The sequence below is a fragment of the Pinus tabuliformis genome, chromosome 8 (genome assembly GCF_031772625.1).
Source record: "Pinus tabuliformis cultivar Carrire ecotype Pingquan chromosome 8, CPIR1, whole genome shotgun sequence".
Classification (NCBI taxonomy): domain Eukaryota; kingdom Viridiplantae; phylum Streptophyta; class Pinopsida; order Pinales; family Pinaceae; genus Pinus; species Pinus tabuliformis.
Genome location: NC_142294.1, coordinates 89,026,684 through 89,046,667, shown reverse-complemented (window position 1 = coordinate 89,046,667; position 19,984 = coordinate 89,026,684).

Here is a 19,984-nt window from a genome sequence, read left to right as displayed (position 1 = left end):
TAGCCATTGCACTCTGGATTTCTGCCTCCAAAAAATCTCCTCTTGTTTACAGAGGTTCTCCCAGTCTTGATGATATTTATTTGCCAGTTCATTTTTCTCCTTATCAAAACCCTCTATAATCAGGGTTTGGTTGAGGTTTTGCATTTTCCCTTCCACATTTTTTTTTGCTTCAAAAATGTTGCCAAATTCCTTCTTGTTCCACTGCTTGAGCCGAATTTTAATGTGTTTGAGTCTTTTTTGTAGAAGGAACATTCTGGTGCCTTAAATTTCTAAATCTTCAGACCAACAGATGGCTATGTTATTTTGGAAATCTGAGTGGGAGAGCCAAATATTCTCGAATCTGAAGGGTCTATTATTAGGTTTGCCAATGCCCTGAATGTCCAGTTGGACCGGCCAATGATCCGAGCCTCCAAAGCGAATAACACTCGCTACTATGTCCTTGTCCTTGGTTATCAGATCGTCTGAAATTTATAAATCTGTCCAATTTGGAGGTCATTTGAGACTCTCCTCCTCTTTTATTGTTCCAAGTAAATGTACCATTATTCATAACAATATCCACGAGCTTCATACTATCTATGAAGGATTGAAAAGCACAAGAATCTTTGGTTAGAATTCTGGTTCCTCCTTTTTTCTCCGATAGCGTTTTTATCATATTGAAATCACCCCCTAGGATCCAGGGGATTTTTGCATGACGTTCCCTGAGCTTCTGCAATGAATCTAGAAACAAGAGTTTACCCTCCAGCCTTTGGGGGCCATACACATTCGTAACCAGGTACATTTCCTTATCTCCCACTGGCTGAATGATCACTGAAAGATAATCTCTAGATGCTTCAGCATCTATCATATCAATCTTTTGGGGGTTCCAAAGCATGAGAATTCCTCCTGCTGTATTCTCTGCTTTGACCTCCAGGAATTCAAATCTGTTGAGCCATTTACTGTGAATCTCTTTTACTTTTTGAATGGAACATTTAGTTTCCTGAATGAAGATCACATCCGGGGCTTCTTGTTTCATTCTGTTACTTAATAGTCTTTGTTTTCTTTTACTACCTAGACCTCTTATATTCCAAGACGTGAACTTCATTATCAAAGATTTGTAAAGGAGTAGTTGGATAGGTCTTTCATCTTACCTGAATCTATCATTAGCTTTCCACATTCCATCAGCAGCTCGTTCTGTTTTTTCCGACCTCTTTTCTTTCCTGGGATTCTTGGTGCTAATCCTGGTGTGGCTTTCATAGCTTTCACCCCCTCCTTGCCCTGTTTTTCATTTTTCCTTAGCTTTTCGAATCCTTTGTTCTGAGTTTTCCAGATGAACAGCTGCTGAACTCTGTGGAACTCCTCTTGAGGTAGTGAATCCACTCCCTCTTTGGTTCCTTGTTTCAGGAAGCCTTCTAGATCTAGATTTTCTTTCTCCAGAATTTCCTGTAGTTCATGATCCTCCATCTCCATATCGCTCTGGGTCATTTCCTGATCCATTTCCAGTTCTGCATCACTCATCATATCTTCTTTCTGTTTATTTCTGTTTTGTGTTTGCTCCACGTTGTCCTCTTTTTCTTCCTCCACTGGACTGCCTACCTGGACCTGATCTACTTGTTCCGCTATTTCTTCCTCTTCTAGAGCTTGAAACCTATTTTGACTGGCCTGATGCTTATCTGTCTGAGATAGTTTTGGTCCTCGTTTGCTCCCTTTTCCTTTCTGGACCACCTTATGGAAGCTTTCTGAATCCTTCATGGTGTTGGTTTTACCTATGTTTCCTATTTTACTGAGAGGGCAGTCTCTGAATAGGTGACCATGCTCATGGCATTTACGACATCTGAAAGGGATATGTTCGTAATCCACTGTTTGTACCCATTCTTCATCCAGCAGCACTCCAGAGAGGTCCATCTCCACACATATCCTTGCAAAGGATGTGTATTTTCCTCTTCTTGTGGCCTCATAGGCTTTGACAAAACGCCCTAGCTTGTTTCCTATGGCAGATAAGGATTCCAGTTGCCAATAATCCAAAGGCAAAGAGTAGAGTCTTACCCAAACCGGAACCAAGGTGAAGGTTTCGTGTTCTAGGACAAAATTCATCACCCATGGTCGCATATATAGGCCTGAAATTGCGTGAAAGTAGGGCCCTCCTTCAAATACTCTGTCCTTGTCTTCAATATTTGCAAAAACTACAGTAAAGAAACCTTTTGATACCAGGTGAAGTTCTATGCTACCTTTTGGTTTCCAGTCGTATTTAATCCATGTTTGTAAGGCTTTTTTAGTGGGCCATAGGCCCATGAACTTACAAATTATTGCATATGTCTGCATGTGGTCCCTATGCGCCCACAACGCAGGGCCATTCAACACTACTCTGGGCATGATTGAGGATTTGGGCTTGCATGGTCCCTTTGGTTTTTTGTCTTTTATATTCTATTCTTTGTATTCTTCCTTGTTGTCTTTAGTGTAGTTTCTCTCCCTGGTTTTGGTGCCATTCTACCCCTCTTCTTTGTCTTTCTGCCTTACTTCTTCAGAGGGATCTCTGTCCTCCTCAATGGGTTTCTTGCCTCTGTCAGCCACTATCTGCTTGAAGGAGGGAGTGGAGCTCCCTCCCTTGTGCTCCGCCATGAAGAACCAGCTTAGATGGCCGCAACCCTAGTTGGTTCACGCGCGGTCTCCGTCAATCCTTCTTCACCTCCCATCACCCTACCAATGTCAATCCCCGATTCCTATGGCATATATCAACCACATTATGAATAGTGAAAATATTTCTTCATCTACAAAGGGGGTAGGCCCCACTTTACCGTTTGAAGCAACAACCTTTGTTTCCATGTCATATTTACCACCACTCAGTGTGGTGGGGTCTATACCTCATTATACACCTTTTACTTCTACTTGGGGAATTCCATCAGTCATGTTTGTGACCTCATCAAGTTTTCCATCTTTATCTGTACCATTGCTTTTTGTAGTTTCACATTTGGGGTGGGGAAAGCACTAATCAACTTATGGGAGCTAAGATATTTACTGCTAGTTCATCTCACCTATGATTCCTATGTTGGGTATGAGAATATTTGTGTCAGGAAAAATGATGGGAGGAGAATTTGATGCTTCTAGCTAGGTTGGGGAAAAATTTGTTTATGGTAATGCAACTCAACCTAGGTCAAGTTCTATGCTTGGAGGTATGCCTTCCTCTGGAGCATCCTTTTTGTCTCAGGGGATAGTATACCTAGGTGTTATAGCTCCAAATCTCACTCTTATGGTTTGTGATGCTGCACTCATGGCCTAGGGCAACCCCTCCTTCCAGACCTGGTCCTAAAATTTAAAAAACAGTGTTTTATTCCCTATACGCGACATTGCCCTGAGTTAAACGCGTGTACACGCGGGTTTGTGTATACCCAACCCGCGTGTATGTATTAAAACACTTTAAAAAAATATATAATTCCTTATTTTCGGGCGGAGATCGCGGGTTTTACCTGCTGGATCACCTGTTAGTGCTCGTGGCCCAACTGTTCCCAACCAACTCCTAACTAAAAAACTACTTTGGAGATGGTATAAAAAGACATCAAAGGGAAGGCCTAAGGGAGAGAGAAAAGAGAGCAAGATTATTATGCTGAGATTTTCCCCTTAGACTAGGTCTGAAGTCCTTGGTGCTTTCTGCACTTCCCCCATTTTGCATAGGAAACCCTTGTTTCCATGTGTATTGGTGATCATTCATCCTTGATATCATCATTGAGTAAGACTTGGAAGGAGCTCTTGTTGGAGGCTTGAGGCTGGAACGAATCTGGGAGGAAGCTTTGCTTGGAGCCTGCTGAAGGTGTTCAGGTGATATCTTTCCGTTATATGTACTTTATTTGCCTTTATATATAAAGAAACACGTCTTTGTTCCCGAAACAATCTTTCTTTATGCTTATGAGATTCTTGTTTTGAATTCTTATGCAAGTGGTTACTTAAAGATTTTTATAACTAACTTTATAGCATAAAGATGGTTTATACATAAGTATTTGTACATGTACTGTTGTGTTCTTTGATTTGTTTGTCTTGCAGGTCAAAGGAAGAAGAAGGGAACTCCAAGAAGGGTTTGGACCCTAAAGGCCTTCTCGAACGTAGGACCTTAGGTACGTACCCTTAACATTAGAATTTGCTTAAAAGTAAAGATGATGGCTGTGTGTGTGTTTCTTTGAATAAGCAATTTTCAGTCTGGTAGAGTCTTAGCCCAAAGGACCCTAGGGGTACTTTCCCTTCAACCAGAATTGGCGACTCCGCTGGGGACAACACTCTTGTTGTTCCTAGTTTGGGTAGTCTTCAAGCCAATCAAGGCTCAGCCCCTCTGTTTGTTGGCTCTGACTGTCTGATCTGTTCTTGAACTCTAAGCTTTTCCAGTTTTTTCAGTCTGTATTTTTTATTTTTCTTGAAAATCTTCAGACACGCTGTTTTTCTGGATTACAGAAGCGTATATACGCAAGTTGTACTAAGTGAACCCGCGTATACGCGAGTTTCCTCAGTTACAGTCGCGTGTACACGCATTCTGCACATCACTGCAGGCGCGTATATTACATAATTTTCAAGATTTATAAATTTTCTTTTTGCTGAATGTTTGTCTAGTGGTTTGGGTCAGTTTCAAGCAGTCATTTTCCAGTAACAGTTCTCTGTTTAACAGGGGGCATCTTGTTCTGAACTCTCTCTAGTTATAAGGAGTATTAGTCTTGTTTTCGTTGATTGCAAGCGTCATTGATTTTTGACACACAAGATTTCTGGTTAAGAATCTTGACTGCTCTGTTTTGGCAGAGTAGGAAGATTGGATTTCAAGCTTTGTGTTCATTTTGTTTGAATGACCCTTTTGTTTGCTTAACGAAACCATTTTTGTGACCATTTTCTCCTTCGTTTCGGGAAAGTTGTTTGTTACCATTTTCTTGAAACTTGTCTTTTGATCTTTTGGACTTTCATTGCTGCTTCTGATTGTCAAAAGCGATTTCAAACACATTTTATTTTTGTCGATTTTTCATCATTTGAAAGGTGTCAATTCACAAAAGTGTTTGATTGCCTATTTATCAATCATTGGTGTCAGTATTTTTGAGAGCTTTCCTTTGAAAAAGACTTTTTGGTTTGATTGAAAGAAAATCTTTTGAAAGTTTTGAGTTTCGCTTTCTTAAACTTGCTTTTCATTTGATTTCCTTTTTTTCGAAGTGAAAGTGCTTTGTTTTTATCTTAAAACTTGTTTTTATTGTTTGGACGAAATGATTGGTAACACATCATCTTCTATCTAAGCATTTTAGTGGCAAGACAAAATTTGGTAAAGCAGCAACTTTCCTTCTTTGTTTTTAGAGTAGTCTTTAAATCTTGCATCCACATATAGTTCTTGCATTAGGATAGATTTGCATCTCTTTTTAGGCATATTTAGTTTTGTTAGTTTTTGTGAGTGTGGAGTTTGAAAAGAAAAGAAAATTTGTTTATATTAAAAGTACCTCTGAACCTCATAGAAATTGCTCTTCATCGAAAACAAAAAGTGCATGTGCATGTAGCTAAGTTTTATTAATTTCTTTTGCGTCCATAAAAACACCACAAGTTTCATCACCATTACCTTGTGACTTAAAGAACAGCCTAATAAAATCAAGCGCTAAAATTAAAATCCACTAGAACTTTTTGTTTTAGTCAGTTACACCAACAAGTTTAGGATTTTAGGGCCTTGGATTAGGCGAGTGGAGAGTTAACTCTCCAAGGCCACATAAAACGTCAAACATAAGAGTCTGATTAACGAGAGTAAATCCAATAGCGTTAGGAAGACCAGGAAAGCTCCGGATCTGGGAGTTAAGCACGAGGGTCTGTGAAGACAGGGAAGAGAGATACCCCCTCTCCTACTTGTCCGAACTTACCTCATGACTGTTCCGCCTGGCTTCTGCGACGAGTTGGTACCCATAGTTTCCTCTCCTAGGGATCTACACAGGTGGCTGCGGAGGGGAATCCCGTGGCACCTGAGGTCGACGTTGCATCACTTTCGACAGTACTACTGGAGGGCACCCTTGCGAAGCTTGGGGGCTTGCACCGGCGCATGCTGTTGTTAGGAGGTCAGCGTAACTTCCTCTGATACCTTCGCTGATAGGACTGGGCCCTCATCATCCCAGACTATCTTCGGAAGGCCCCTTGATTCACTTTCTCGTATTTTGGTGTCCGGTCCTAATCACCCGGAGCGGAAATACGTGGAAGTTGTTTGAATGGCTGTATCTTTAGGGACTTTATAGTGTGTGCTCTGTGCTCCTAGTTGGCCTAGCTTTTAATTTTTTGAGTCTTTAGTTAGATCATAACAAAAAATTCAAAGTGGCTGACCGATCTCCAAGACGGTCTTGAAGACTTCGTGGTCTCTCGCCACCTAGTTTAGAGCCTTCTCCTAGAAGGCACAGAGGCAATACTACCGGTGGGGTCCGTCCCACGCTGGTTGACGCATCGGAGATTGATCCTCCTCTCGGGAACATTAGCAGCCAAGCAAGGCCTGGTACTTCTGAGCAAGAGAGGGACACTCCAATCCTTTCTCGAGTTCGCTTTCAAGCAGAGAATAACGTAGAGGTAGAAGAATTCTCAGAGTCCTTAGGGGCTCCGAATTCTCCCCTACCATTTAGTTATCTAGACGTATTGCAATACGTTGGAACTCCGTCACATAGACCATCGAGTCCAGGTTACGCTACGCGCTTACCATTTATGATCACTACTGGAAGCATGGCTTCTACGAGTGCTGCGACTATGCAAACCCCAACATTGATGCAAGGGGGAGGAACCATTTCCATCCCCTCCGCTTCCTTGTTCGGATCTTTTGCTAGCACATCTTTAATAGGGTCTACCTCCATTCCGTCCACGAGTGGAAATGCCCAAACCAATGCTTTTGGTACTGGTTCCTTCCTTTTTGGCACCCAATCACAGGGTATTCCATCAGTTCCGCTTAGTGCCGCTACGTCCATGATGGGCGGATCGGCTTCATTCCAGGGTTTTCCTTTCGGAAGTGGTCATATACCACATTCCAACCTGATGATAGGATCCATGCCTTTTTCTTCAGTAGGACAAAGCAGCAATCCTTTCCAAGGTTGGAATAACCCTGGGGTTAGTAGCGCAGGAACTGCGAATCCATTTATCGGCCAACAAGGAAGTAGGCCGTACTCCACGGTTAGCATGTTTCAAAGTATTCCTCCCCTTGCTTCGGCTTGGAACCCATATCAGGGGTTATCAACTCCTTATCATTCTGTAGGAGGAAACTTTGCGGGCTATGGAGGTTATACGGCAGGAGTTGGTCAAACTCCGAATTTTGCTGGACCACAAGGCTTGCCTTTTGGTTCAGCCGGTTCTACTGGTCACTTCGGGCAGCCTGGTGCCTCCCAAATCCCAGGACAATCTTTTCAGAACTTTGGGAGTTCTGCCCAGTCTGGGTGGAATCCCCTAGGTCCTCCTAGGCTTCCGTTTCTGGCAACGTTAAACTTGCCAGATCTCACTAAGCTAACAAATGATCCTATCAGATACAATCCGGCCTGGCCTCCGGTCCCAACCAAACTCCCTTCGGATATACCGAAATTCGAAGGGAAGAGTGGTGAAGATCCGGGCGATCATGTAACCACATTCCATTTGTGGTGCTCATCCAACTCCCTCATCGAGGATTCGATTAGGTTGAGACTCTTTCAGCGCACCTTGACTGGTAATGTGGCTAAATGGTATATAGAGTTGCCAGGGGGCCGCTTTACATCGTTCGCTGACTTAGCCAATATCTTCTTAAATCACTTCCAGTTGCCTGTCCGCTATGATGCCGGAACTGAATTTCTGGCCACCTTTCGTTAGGATAAGGCAACCCACATTTCTGATCACATTCAGGAATGGAGACGGAGAAAGAGGCTCATCAAAGCCAAAATCCCTCCGGAGTACCGTCTAGAGTGGTTTTTGAAGTCTTTGCAACCTGAGATCTCCAAGGATGTCTCCATGTCTGGGGTCTATTCTGAGGAGCAAGCCATTTTCAGGGCCCAGCAATTGGAATTGATCTACTCTCAGTCTAGGATCCTACAAAAGTACTTGCCAGATGCTCCTGGATCTAAGGTTGATTTAGCTAAGCCAAAGCCAGGTCCGCACGCGGACGGTATCGTTGGGTCAGTAGACACATCTACAGTGAACTTGTTGAATCAATTGCAGCAGTTGTCTTTGCAAACTGCTTCTAACAACCAAGTCACATTGTCTAATCCTCCCGCTTCCCAAACTTCTTCAATTAATGCCGTCCAATCCGATAACCCCAAAGGAAATCAAAATTCCAATGGGAAAACGAAAGGACGTGGTAAGAAAAAGAACTCGGATGGGAAGCCCGATGCAAATAAATCCGGCAACAACGCTGGTGGTGGTAAAGGTGAGTCGAGAAAGAAAGTTAAGTTTCCTTGCAAGTTATGCAGTGGAGACCATCTAACTCATCTCTGCCCTAGGATTGAAGATGCTCAGCGCTTGTTAGGGCAGCAAGGAACTTCTAGTTCGCAAGCTGTGTTAACTAACCCGTTTCCCCAAGGGCAGCAACTTCTTGCTGGCGCGAATTCGAACCCTGGTACCTCCGTAGGGGGCAACCAGGAAGGGGACAAGTCATCGAATGTTTTCATGATGGGTGCTCACGCTAATGTGGCCACACGGTCACGCGACTATGGTGAAGGTGAAAATTCTAAGGGTAAATTAGTTCCCGAAACTAACAACCCACTTCATATTGAGCGACCTTCTGTTGAGACTATACCTCGGGTGCCGAAAGGTTCCGCTAAACGCACGACTATCAACCCTAATATTAGGGCAGCCCAGAATTACTCCATTGTTGAGGATCTGGCCTAGAGTCCATGTGCTATGTCCGCGTTAGAGGTTCTCCAGTCATGTCCTGCTCAATGAAGTGCCTTGCTATCGGCAATGGGGGCAGTGGATCCAAGTAATTCCTTAGCTTTCACTTTTGATATGAGTAATGTCAAAAAGAGACTTCCTCATCACATGGCTTTCCAGATAAAGTCAACCTACCAGAAAACGAATATTTTTCGGACGGTTGTAGATGAGGGAGCTTCCACGTGTGTCATGTCTATGTCATGCTGGAAAGCCATTAGATCACCGTCGGTTGTTCCTTCACCCACCCTATTGACAGCATTTGATGGTCATTCTCATAGGCCATACGGGATTATCCCGGCTTTTCCTGTATGTGTTGGAGGAAAAGTCGTTAATATTGAAGTAGAGGTCATAGACGCTAACCTGGATTATAATCTCCTATTAGGAAGGAACTGGGTATACGAGATGGATGCCGTTGTTTTGACTCTGTTTCGTGTCATTTTCTTTCCTCATGAGGGGAAAATCGTTAAGGTTGATCAGTTGGACTATTGCCCAGTTGATCCTCAAGCAAACTCTGACTCTGCTATTCCTTTAGTGGGTAACCCCCGTCCACCTATTGAGAGTCTAGGAGTCGGGATGTACTCTTCATTGATGGGTACGTTTAATCTTCCCCCTCCGACAGCTGGTATAGATACAATTTCATCCTCCAGGGATCCTTTACGGATAGAGTTTGTTCAAACTCCTTATTCTTCGAATCCTGGAACCTTACCTTCATCTGTGACCACATCAGGTGACGATAAGGTGGGTGGAATAGAATCTCTTATATCTACAGTAGAGCTTAGATGTGAATCTATAGATAACTCTGTAGATAACCATTCTACTATTTCCTCTGGGAAAGAAATAGATGGTGATGTGGCTCATTTTCGGACCTTTGATTCCACCTCTGCATTGGATTGCTCGGATATTGTTTTTCCATCGGATGAAGCGGTATTCGAAGCAATGACGGCCGTAGATCGACCTTTGGAAGATTTACATCGTCGGTTACACTTCCATTCCCCTGTGCATGAAGTAGAATCTTGGTCCTCCAGTTCGACTAGTGATGTTTGTACGGTCCCTTTGGCTTCGACACATTTATTTGACGAAGAGAGTATATTGATTGGTTCGATCGTCGTACCTATAAACATCCCTAGGAGTCAGTTGGCGGAGCCCCCTGACGGGCTCTACCTCAGGAAGTGCTTTGCTTAGTTCAGGCTGGGCAATGACTTCTTTGTATTTTATGTATATATTTATACATATATTGTCGAGCGTTTTCTGATATCAGTGCTTTTTGGTCTGCTGTGGCAGGTGCTGATGGATGATTTGGTTTATTTTGGGTTCGCCGATGGTGCTAGTCGGCACACTCGGAATCTTGCTTCCGCAGCTTGGGTACTTTATTACCCAACTGGTCAGTTGATGATATCGAGAGGCGTGTGTATCGGTCCTGCTTCAAACAATATGGCCGAGTATACAGCTGTTATCAATTTGTTATCCGAGGCAATCTCTTATGGGATCGACTCGTTGGTAGTATATCTTGATTCTCAATTGATAGTGTCTCAGTTAAATAACATTTATCGGGTTAGAGATCCATTATTATATCGCCAATATTTAAGAGTGAGGTTGTTGCAAAGATCATTTATTTACATTAATTATTTGCACATTCCAAGATCTCAAAATTGGTTAGCTGATTCTATCGCTAATCAAGCATTAGACTGGCATATAAATCATTCATCATCATAAAATCATGCATCAAAAAGTCAAACTGTATATATATATATATATCGCAAAGCGTCTCGAGTGTACATATGTGTGTCCAAAATATACAAAATTGGGACTCAAATGCCCATAATCATGTCAGGCATATCTAATGCCTCGGCTCTGGATGAGCAGCTAAATATGTAACTATAGCATTGGCCACGCGCCGAAAGACGCGAACCTAGTCACGTGGCATCCCAACCACATGACGCTGCATATCTGGAGGAAGGTCCTCTATCTCGGCCATCGGTACTCGGCAGCTCAATCTCGCCAAGTGTCGCTGGACGTTGTTCAGGGTCCGTTCCGTATCCGCAGCCGCCTCTTCGGCTCCTCGGCCACGCCGTCCATGCTGTGGGAATCCATCTGGTCGTACGGGCCCAACGTCTGGAACATGATCATCATATTAGTCATTTGAATCTCATCAAAAATATTTTTCAAAATTCATCATTATATTTGAAAAATCCAAAAAAATTATAAAAATAAAAAATCTTACCAATCTCGCCCCATGCTGCATCCGGTGGTAACGCTAGATCAGGATCTCCTCGGAAATCCAGCCCAGCATAGGGGTAGTCATCTACGGCGATGATCTGCTACTCCCACCAGGCAAAAAAGTCATCGTCGAATGCATTCCTTGGGACTTCCCCACCCCCCAGACATTTCATCAAGTCAGCCCACCGGCCCATGCGTGGATCACGTGGACTACTGATGGAAACTGCTACCCTGGGGCGGAGTGCGGGAACCTTCTCGAAGAAGAAAGTGCACAAGATGGTTCCGAACCCAAAGTTCTTGGTTTGTCCCCTCCTGATAGAAGTGAGTTGTTCCTTCATGTTGGCAAGGAGAGGAGTGCACCAGTCAAACACTGTAGTGAGACAGTCCACTGCCACGCTCATGTTTACCCGTGATGCCTGATGTAGTGAGGATGATCCGTTCACTCGAGCTATGGTGAACAAGATTATCCTGAGTGACAAACTCGCCACATGTGGGATAGAGATCTGGCTCCCGACCTTCCGGTGACCCGGGCAGTAAATCTGTACATAGTCATCTACACTGAGGCTATTCCGTGTCCTGCCCCGGGAGTTCACTACCTCTCCCCTTCGGGAAAGGCCCGTGATAAAATATATATCTTCCACTTCTACCCTGAGTGGCATCTGATCAATGATGAATGCTTCCTCATCGACATCCCAATAATCAATGAGTCTCTCGAGCAAACGCGTGTTTGCTTTCATATTTGGCAATTTGAAGAATTTTAGCAACCCGCATCCCCGTAGGGCATCCAATGCCTCATCATTGTTCATAACTTCATTATCCACGGCTGAGTGCTCTCTTTCACGCCATGTGATAGTCATCCTGGAAGAAAAAATCATTTTCATCCGTTAGTTTTGTTTAAAAAATTAGTTCACTGCGCACACGCGGGTTCATATATACACAGTCGCATGTAGGGCCGTCGTATACGCGAGTTCAATATTGCCAACCCGCGTGTACGCCGCGAAGGAATTTTTTGCAAAAATCCAACGGTAAAACATCAAATAAACTTCCTAAAAACTATCACAATTAATTGCAAGACAAGTTTAGTGCTTACCTGGAAGTTTTCGGCAAGTTTGAACGGTTGGATAAGTCACAGGGAAGTTTGCTCCTTTTGCTCCACAATTTTTGCTCTCCAAGTCAAACGGTGAAAATGGTAAGTCCAAAATTTCTTTTTATAAGTTTTGAAAATGCAAAATTTTTTCAAAATTTTATTGTGTTTGGTTTCATGTCACGTTTAACTTGGGAGCTTGGAATGTCGAGATTGGGTTGTTTTTCAGGACATTTTGGACATTTTTCGACGGTTCGAGACGGTTCCATGACTGCTGACCCATCATGGCAGGTATCGTGTTCTCACTGGCATATAGGTTAGGGACACCATTTTTCCGTTGCATTATGCATACTAGCCTCCATATGACCGATACATCTGCCATAGGGTCGATCCCATCGTGTTATGGTTCGTAAGCCATTTTCACTCGCCGATTCTTTAAATCATGACACGATGGTAGAGCCATCCCTTTACATGGGCATCGTAGTTAGCACCTCACTGACATTTGTTGCCCATGCTGCTTCGTTTTGAGTAGGCTCGGGAGTCCTCTGTAGTCCCGCCATGGCTTATGCGTTGAAGACTCATTCCTCTTTGCTTCTTCGCTTCGTTCTGGCCTTATACCCTAGAGGCTCCTATGTGTGTCGAGTTGTACTTCTGCATTGCATGTTGACCATTTGCACCTTTTGGCCTAGAGCTGGCTTCACTTGGACTCGTGTTTAAGCCAACTTTTGACCATGATGTCTGCAAAATCAACCTTGCATACCTTTGACTTCTGTAGTTTGACATACCCAGATCCATGGAAGGAACATACCTCTGAGTGTCACTGACTAGTTTTCACCTCCCTGCATTGAGCATAGGAACGTTCTTTTCCCAGGAACTAGATCATCTATTTCACCGACACTCGTTCTTTCCACTGTACCATAGCATTCTTTTATTCTTTTTCCGACTTATCAGAAAAAGACAAAAAAATTAAATATTCCAAAAAGAGCGGGAACAGGGACATTATTTCCATTTATTGTTGGCAGCTAGAGTCAGTCGTGTCGCCCTTGAACAAAGCACTCAAAACAAAGTCTCCTCCGCATGGGTGGGATTTAGTTTGACTTAGGTACGCCATAACCTTGTTATCGAGTCAGTTCTCCCCCGATTGGTTATCTCTTCCAATCATATGGAGGGTTCGTTCGTGCCTCCTGCATGACGAACTTATACAGATTCATCATATGCTGCCACATAGTCACATTGAGTTGTGCTTTTGTTCAAGGGAAGTTAGCCTGAGTCGGCCTTTCTGCGGTGTCTCTTGACTCATTTTTCAGTCGGCCATCCCTGGTTGTCAGTGTCATGTCTATCATCACATCAGTTATATTGGTCCTTTACTCATGCCGGTTTGAGAAGGTCCCCATTGACTTCTTGCTGGCGGGTCTTGTCCTTATCGACGACGACACCTTGCTCTGAGGACAGGCCTAGAGCCGCACCCTGGCCCTATTTTCATTATTGATAGGTCACCTTGTTGTCAGCATTGATCAGTATCATGGGTCTTTGACTGAGTGGTTTCCCTTGTGTTCGACATCAGCATACATTATCACACATTGGGATTCGTGCAGTACCTTGGTTTCCATTTGACCCTATTGGTGGATACCTCGCCTCTGTGTCAGCTTTCATTATTGGTTGGTTCAGAGGGTTTCTGCCGTGCGCTAGCCACATCTTGTGTACGCCGGAAACATACTTCGGTTGGGTTACTACATCTTTTTCGTCCGATTCCTTCCACATTATTGGCCTACGGGTTACACTCGCGCTAGATTGATGGAGGATGCCTTAATGCCTTCCTTCTAGCGGATCTTTCCTTATCGACTCCGACTCATTGCTTTGGGGCAAAGATCTAGAGTCCATTTGGTAGTACCTTGGGGTTTGCAGTCATTAGTGGCAGATTCCTCGCTATCGACAGTGGGAAACCATCATTGTCTCCTGATCGATAGATTCTTACAGGTGTTCGACTTCAGCTCATCTATTCACACTTGTTAGATTGTACTGGGTACCTTGATGCTCATTATCATTATCGGTGAGTAGTCTCGCGTTTGTTAACAGTATACATCAATGACCGGTAATCAAACGATTTCTCACATGGTCGACTTCAGATCATTCATTCCCATGGTGTAGAAATGTACCACGGCGGTCGGTGAAGACCTCAGGTTGTATCAGCGTTCATTGGTTCACTTGACAGTTGCTCCTGTTGCTGCTAGTTGATACCACTCCACCTTATATGTTGCAGTCAGTCATGGCGACATTTTATATGCTGGCACCTGAGTTTGCAGTGTAGTACCATCCTATTCCATCATGCTCAGTTGGTACCTTTTGGGATCAGTCTTTGATTTCAGTGATCCGTTGCATCTTTCAGCATCATTGACAGTCTTATATGTGATATTCAGACATGTACTTGCTCCTTATGATCAGATGATCCATTATGTATCTTCCAGTCATTTATACTTGTATACTTAGTGGATCCGCTTGTACTTGATATGCGGACATGCTTTACTTTTTCTGAGCATGGGTATGCCCGCCTCAGACAGTGTTTCTTTCTGATCTCCTTTTGGTGGCTTGGCAGGTTGAATTCTGGTGCAGTCCTCCTCGGGTTTTCGACAGAGTTCCTTTCCATGTACTTACATAATATATTTCGGCCATCATGTTCCCCTTCTGACCTCATATATTAGGGGGCATCTGTTATAGCTCCAAATCTCACTCTTATGGTTTGTGATGCTGCACTCATGGCCTAGGGCAACCCGTCCTTCCAGACCTGGTCCTAAAATTTAAAAAACAGTGTTTTATTCCCTATACGCGACATTGCCCTGAGTTAAACGCGTGTACACGCGGGTCTGTGTATACCCAACCCGCGTGTATGTATTAAAACACTTAAAAAAATATATAATTCCTTATTTTCGGGCGGAGATCGCGGGTTTTACCTGCTGGATCACTTGTTAGTGCCCGTGGCCCAACTGTTCCCAACCAACTCCTAACTAAAAAACTACTTTGGAGATGGTATAAAAAGACATCAAAGGGAAGGCCTAAGGGAGAGAGAAAAGAGAGCAAGATTATTATGCTGAGATTTTCCCCTTAGACCAGGTCTGAAGTCCTTGGTGCTTTCTGCACTTCCCCCATTTTGCATAGGAAACCCTTGTTTCCATGTGTATTGGTGATCATTCATCCTTGATATCATCATTGAGTAAGACTTAGAAGGAGATCTTGTTGGAGGCTTGAGGCTGGAACGAATCCGGGAGGAAGCTTTGCTTGGAGCCTGCTGAAGGTGTTCAGGTGATATCTTTCCGTTATATGTACTTTATTTGCCTTTATATATAAAGAAACACGTCTTTGTTCCCAAAACAATCTTTCTTTATGCTTATGAGATTCTTGTTTTGAATTCTTATGCAAGTGGTTACTTAAAGATTTTTATAACTAACTTTATAGCATAAAGATGGTTTATACATAAGTATTTGTACATGTACTGTTGTGTTCTTTGATTTGTTTGTCTTGCAGGTCAAAGGAAGAAGAAGGGAACTCCAAGAAGGGTTTGGACCCTAAAGGCCTTCTCGAACGTAGGACCTTAGGTACATACCCTTAACATTAGAATTTGCTTAAAAGTAAAGATGATGGCTGTGTGTGTGTTTCTTTGAATAAGCAATTTTCAGTCTGGTAGAGTCTTAGCCCAAAGGACCCTAGGGGTACTTTCCCTTCAACCACTAGGGGAACTATCCCCATTATCACTTTTATCCCTATGAGTTCTCATGCTTATGTCAGTGCTTCTACACAAGGAGGTCCATTCCCTAGTGTTGGGTATAACTCTATAAGTAGTCAACCCTATGGGGGTACTTTTTTCTATGGGAAACTTTGCCTAGAGGACATAATCCTTACACCTCATCCATGGGAATAAATATCGAAATATTGGGATTAACTATTGTTATCGGGAAATCTAGTGTCTATTCAGAGCTGCTAGTCCCACTAAGATGGGTAGTTATCTTAGAAACAAACAGATTAAAGTCACTTGTTTTTCCTTTACGAGAGAGAGATGAGAAAGAAGCAGAGAGTACCAACCTCAGTCTTCCGCTTGGCTCCTTGCTTGTTTCCTTTCTCCTTTGACATAATCTTGCCACTGATTCCTTACTTGTCTTGCTTCAAAGAGCACCTGTAGATTCACAACAGCATAATACTACCAAATCATAGAGATCTATCACTGTAAACAACATAGGCTCAGATATATATTGACCATACAAATGCATATATCAACAAAATATTCAAAGATACACAAGAATATGGAGGAAAACTCAAATAGCTTTATTAGTAAAAGTAGTAGAAGAGAGGATTACAACCACTTGGTCTGACCCAGCACCATCCTCCCAGCTTGAAAGCCCTCTTCACCTCACACAAAGCAAGATCACCCAACAATGTCTTCAAAGGGAAACCAATAGCACCTCTTTGCAAATTACCTTGTTCCAACCCCCTTGGATCTCTGGGATGAGGGCTCCATTTATAGATATTTGTAGGGGGTGAGTCAACTTCTAATATTTTGATTAGTGTCATCTCTCTGATAGTTCTTGGTTACACTTGGAGATTTCATGATCTCTTACTCATCCTTGGGCGAATTCAGGGAGGCAAGTGTCAAACGAGCAGCTTCTAGAAGATTCTTAGGGTCTCCACCTAGTAAAATGCTTGTGCCATTTGTCTGCTCTCGTTCATCGCACCCTACAAAAGGGATTTCCAATATGCATTGCATTTTTTGCATGTGGCAGGTGAGATGCATCGCACCCTTTGCACTGGGCAGTCTGTATGGTCCTGCTTTGACCAGTTTTGAGTGGTTTTTCATGGAAAACTTCTGGGAGATGATGTAATCAGCTAACCTTGCTCCTTTAGGGTATGAAACAACACTTTTAGGGACTTAGAAGCCCTTGGTTTATGGACATATGTGATTGGGGTTGCAGTTCCCAAATATGTCTATAACAGTTGCCCCCTAAAGCATGAGGTCGTAAATCTTTTGATGTCGGGTGAAATGCTTTATAATGAGGATCCAAGGTTTTTCGAACTGCAAGGTGACCTGTAATAAGATAAAATACAATACATTATCTTCATAATTATTTTCATGATCTAGCTAAGGTTGGCATTCCCATGCTCAGCTTGATAAATTCATTTTCATTTACATAGGATAGACAACCGTTTGTGTGCAGACTGATGATTCTGGGAGAGCCATCATCCCTTAGTTTGAATGATTATCTGTGCAGCAATGATGTACATTTGATGTCTTTATTTTCATGAATATATTGCAGCCCGGATGGATGAAACTAGATCTGGGGTCTTCAAAACTCGTTCAATCTTCGCCTGAAAGTACAAGTTGATCCATGTGAAAAAGATGTTCTGATGTTGAACGTGGAAGGACATCACCTGATTACCAACCAATGATGTAAGTTGTTAATAGGCGTGAGAGGAATCACCGATGATGATGATGACCCTCAAGGTACTGCAGTACAATTTGCGTGGTGTGAATACATGAGTCGATGTCGAACACCACACAAACTCTTTCGGTCGAAGGCCATTAATGTAAACCTGTCGCCGGAAGTGAGGAACTTGCCATTGAGGCATGCAAGCTTCAAAGTAATGAAAGGGTTGTTCCTAGGTTGGCTTCTTGGATAATGAGCTGATGTCGACAAGAAGTGACCCATCGTAGGAGGGCATTGATGGATCCCACATCTACGACACGGAAAGGAGCAAATGATTTTGTAGAGGTGAAAACAATCTAATGATACAAGGTTCAGGGTGGTGGTCATGAAAGAATGAAGCGTGAAGGTATTGTAGAGGATGAGACAGAAGCTGGGTAGGTGAATTCTCTTAGTGACTTCTCTTGAACATATCGGCGACACTGAAATGGATTGCTAGCGTTAACCCCAAAAGTGGATTGTACGGTGGACCAATGGTGATATGATCGGTGAATGGAATAACCCAACCCGACTCAATCATGGTGATGGAGTGAAAGTGTCATGTTCAAGAGCGACCTGCTACCAATAAAGTTTCTTCAAGTTTTCTTCCCAATTTTCTCCAGTCATTTCTGACTAGTACCTCTTTATTTTTGTCAAGCTTGAGGAGGATAACATATGCTTGTTCTATAATTTGCCCTTTGGGCAAACCTGTCGCTATGTTTTAACGAGCCTAGCGACAGTGAAACCCGCTCTTGTCTGAATGGAAAAGTTTGTCGCTATTGTTTTAACGAGTTTAACGACAAGAATAACTCGATCCTTTTCAATTTTAAAGAGTCTGAAAAGAGACGGAAAGGAAACTCCAATATTCCTTTTTCGTAATATAATCCCTTAAGTCCAAAAAAGTATAAAACAATGAGAAAGGGATGACTTTTTGATAGTTTTAACGAGCTGAACAAGACAAACGCTCGATCTTTTTGTGTAATGATCCCTTAGGTCCAAAAAGATTAAAATCTAGAGGAGGGATAGCACTTCCGATCACTTTAACAAGATGGAGAGGCCAATTTCTTGGCAATCTTTTCATATTTTACGAGTCAGATGAAAAGAGCTTAAAGGAGACTCGTTTTTTGAGGAATGAGTGATGTTTTCAGATAGCAGTTGGTTCCAGGTAAGGTTTGGAACTTTCCAGTCACGGCAATGTAAAGAAGGTGGCTAATCGGATCACTCATCGTAGTTGTTCCTCAAAAGGGGTAAACAATCAAATGGAGGTGAATGATCGGCTAAAAAAGAGTGGAGGTGATGGGAAGAACACGACCAAGGCTCAAAAGCTGATGATAATCATTCACACTGGTTATTTACCGGAGGTGGGTTCATTTTTTAATGAGCTTGAACTTTGGTGGAACATATGCTCATTGCTAGGTTTAATTTTTAACGAGCTTGAACTTCGCGTAAAACTACTCGTTCCAGTCATATAATAAGGATGTCTCATCGATAGGTTCATTTTTTAGGGAGCTTGCACCATTCGAAATTATGATCCAACTCCTTTTATTATGTAAGCTAGGAATGACCAATCCTACGAGTTTAAAGGGTTAAGAACCTACAAACTATGAAAATAAATGGTTCTTTTTCACTTTCACGCAAAAATGTTTGCATGCCCCCAGGTATAGCGAAGTAGAGTTTCCCAAGTTACCCCTCAATTTGCAGACAAAACATTTTTTCTATCGGGAAAGGCATACCTTCTAACAGAGGTATCTTATTTCGGTCTAATCCCATTTTCCTAAATGGACGCGTGTGTTAGAATAGTCATATATCCTCCACGGAAACCTACTCTATACCTGAAGTTTTTTCTGTCGAAGCAGACTAGGGTGCATGCCCCCTGGGTTTCAGTCACAACCACCGAATCACTCGTGTTCATTAGGTGGATAGACTAGAGATTGATGAGACATTCCTTGCGCAAAAAGACCTATTAGGGATGGCATTTGACTATTAGCTACGTGTGAACGGGGAATGAAAGTTGGTCTACAAGCTGGACCACTCTTCCTTCATGTGGAAAACACATCACTCGAAAGAGTGAGGAAACAATAGCTCCCATGCTATAAATGTAGTCACGCCCAAGGAGTAGATTGTAATCTAAAGGTCCTTGGACTACCATTACATTTAGATAAACAATTTTCCTTCTCAAAGTTATAGGTAAACTTGGAAGGATCCCTAACGGTCGACTGGTTCCTTTATCGAAGCCTGTCATATTTCGCATCTCAGGCAAAAGCGATGGCGAACCAAGCGCTTTCCAAGCAGTTGAGGAAAGGATACTCACAGAAGCCCCTTCATCTATGATGGTACCAACCATGACCATTCTGTAAGTTTGCACTATGATTTGGAATGGTACATTAGATGGTAAACGGGG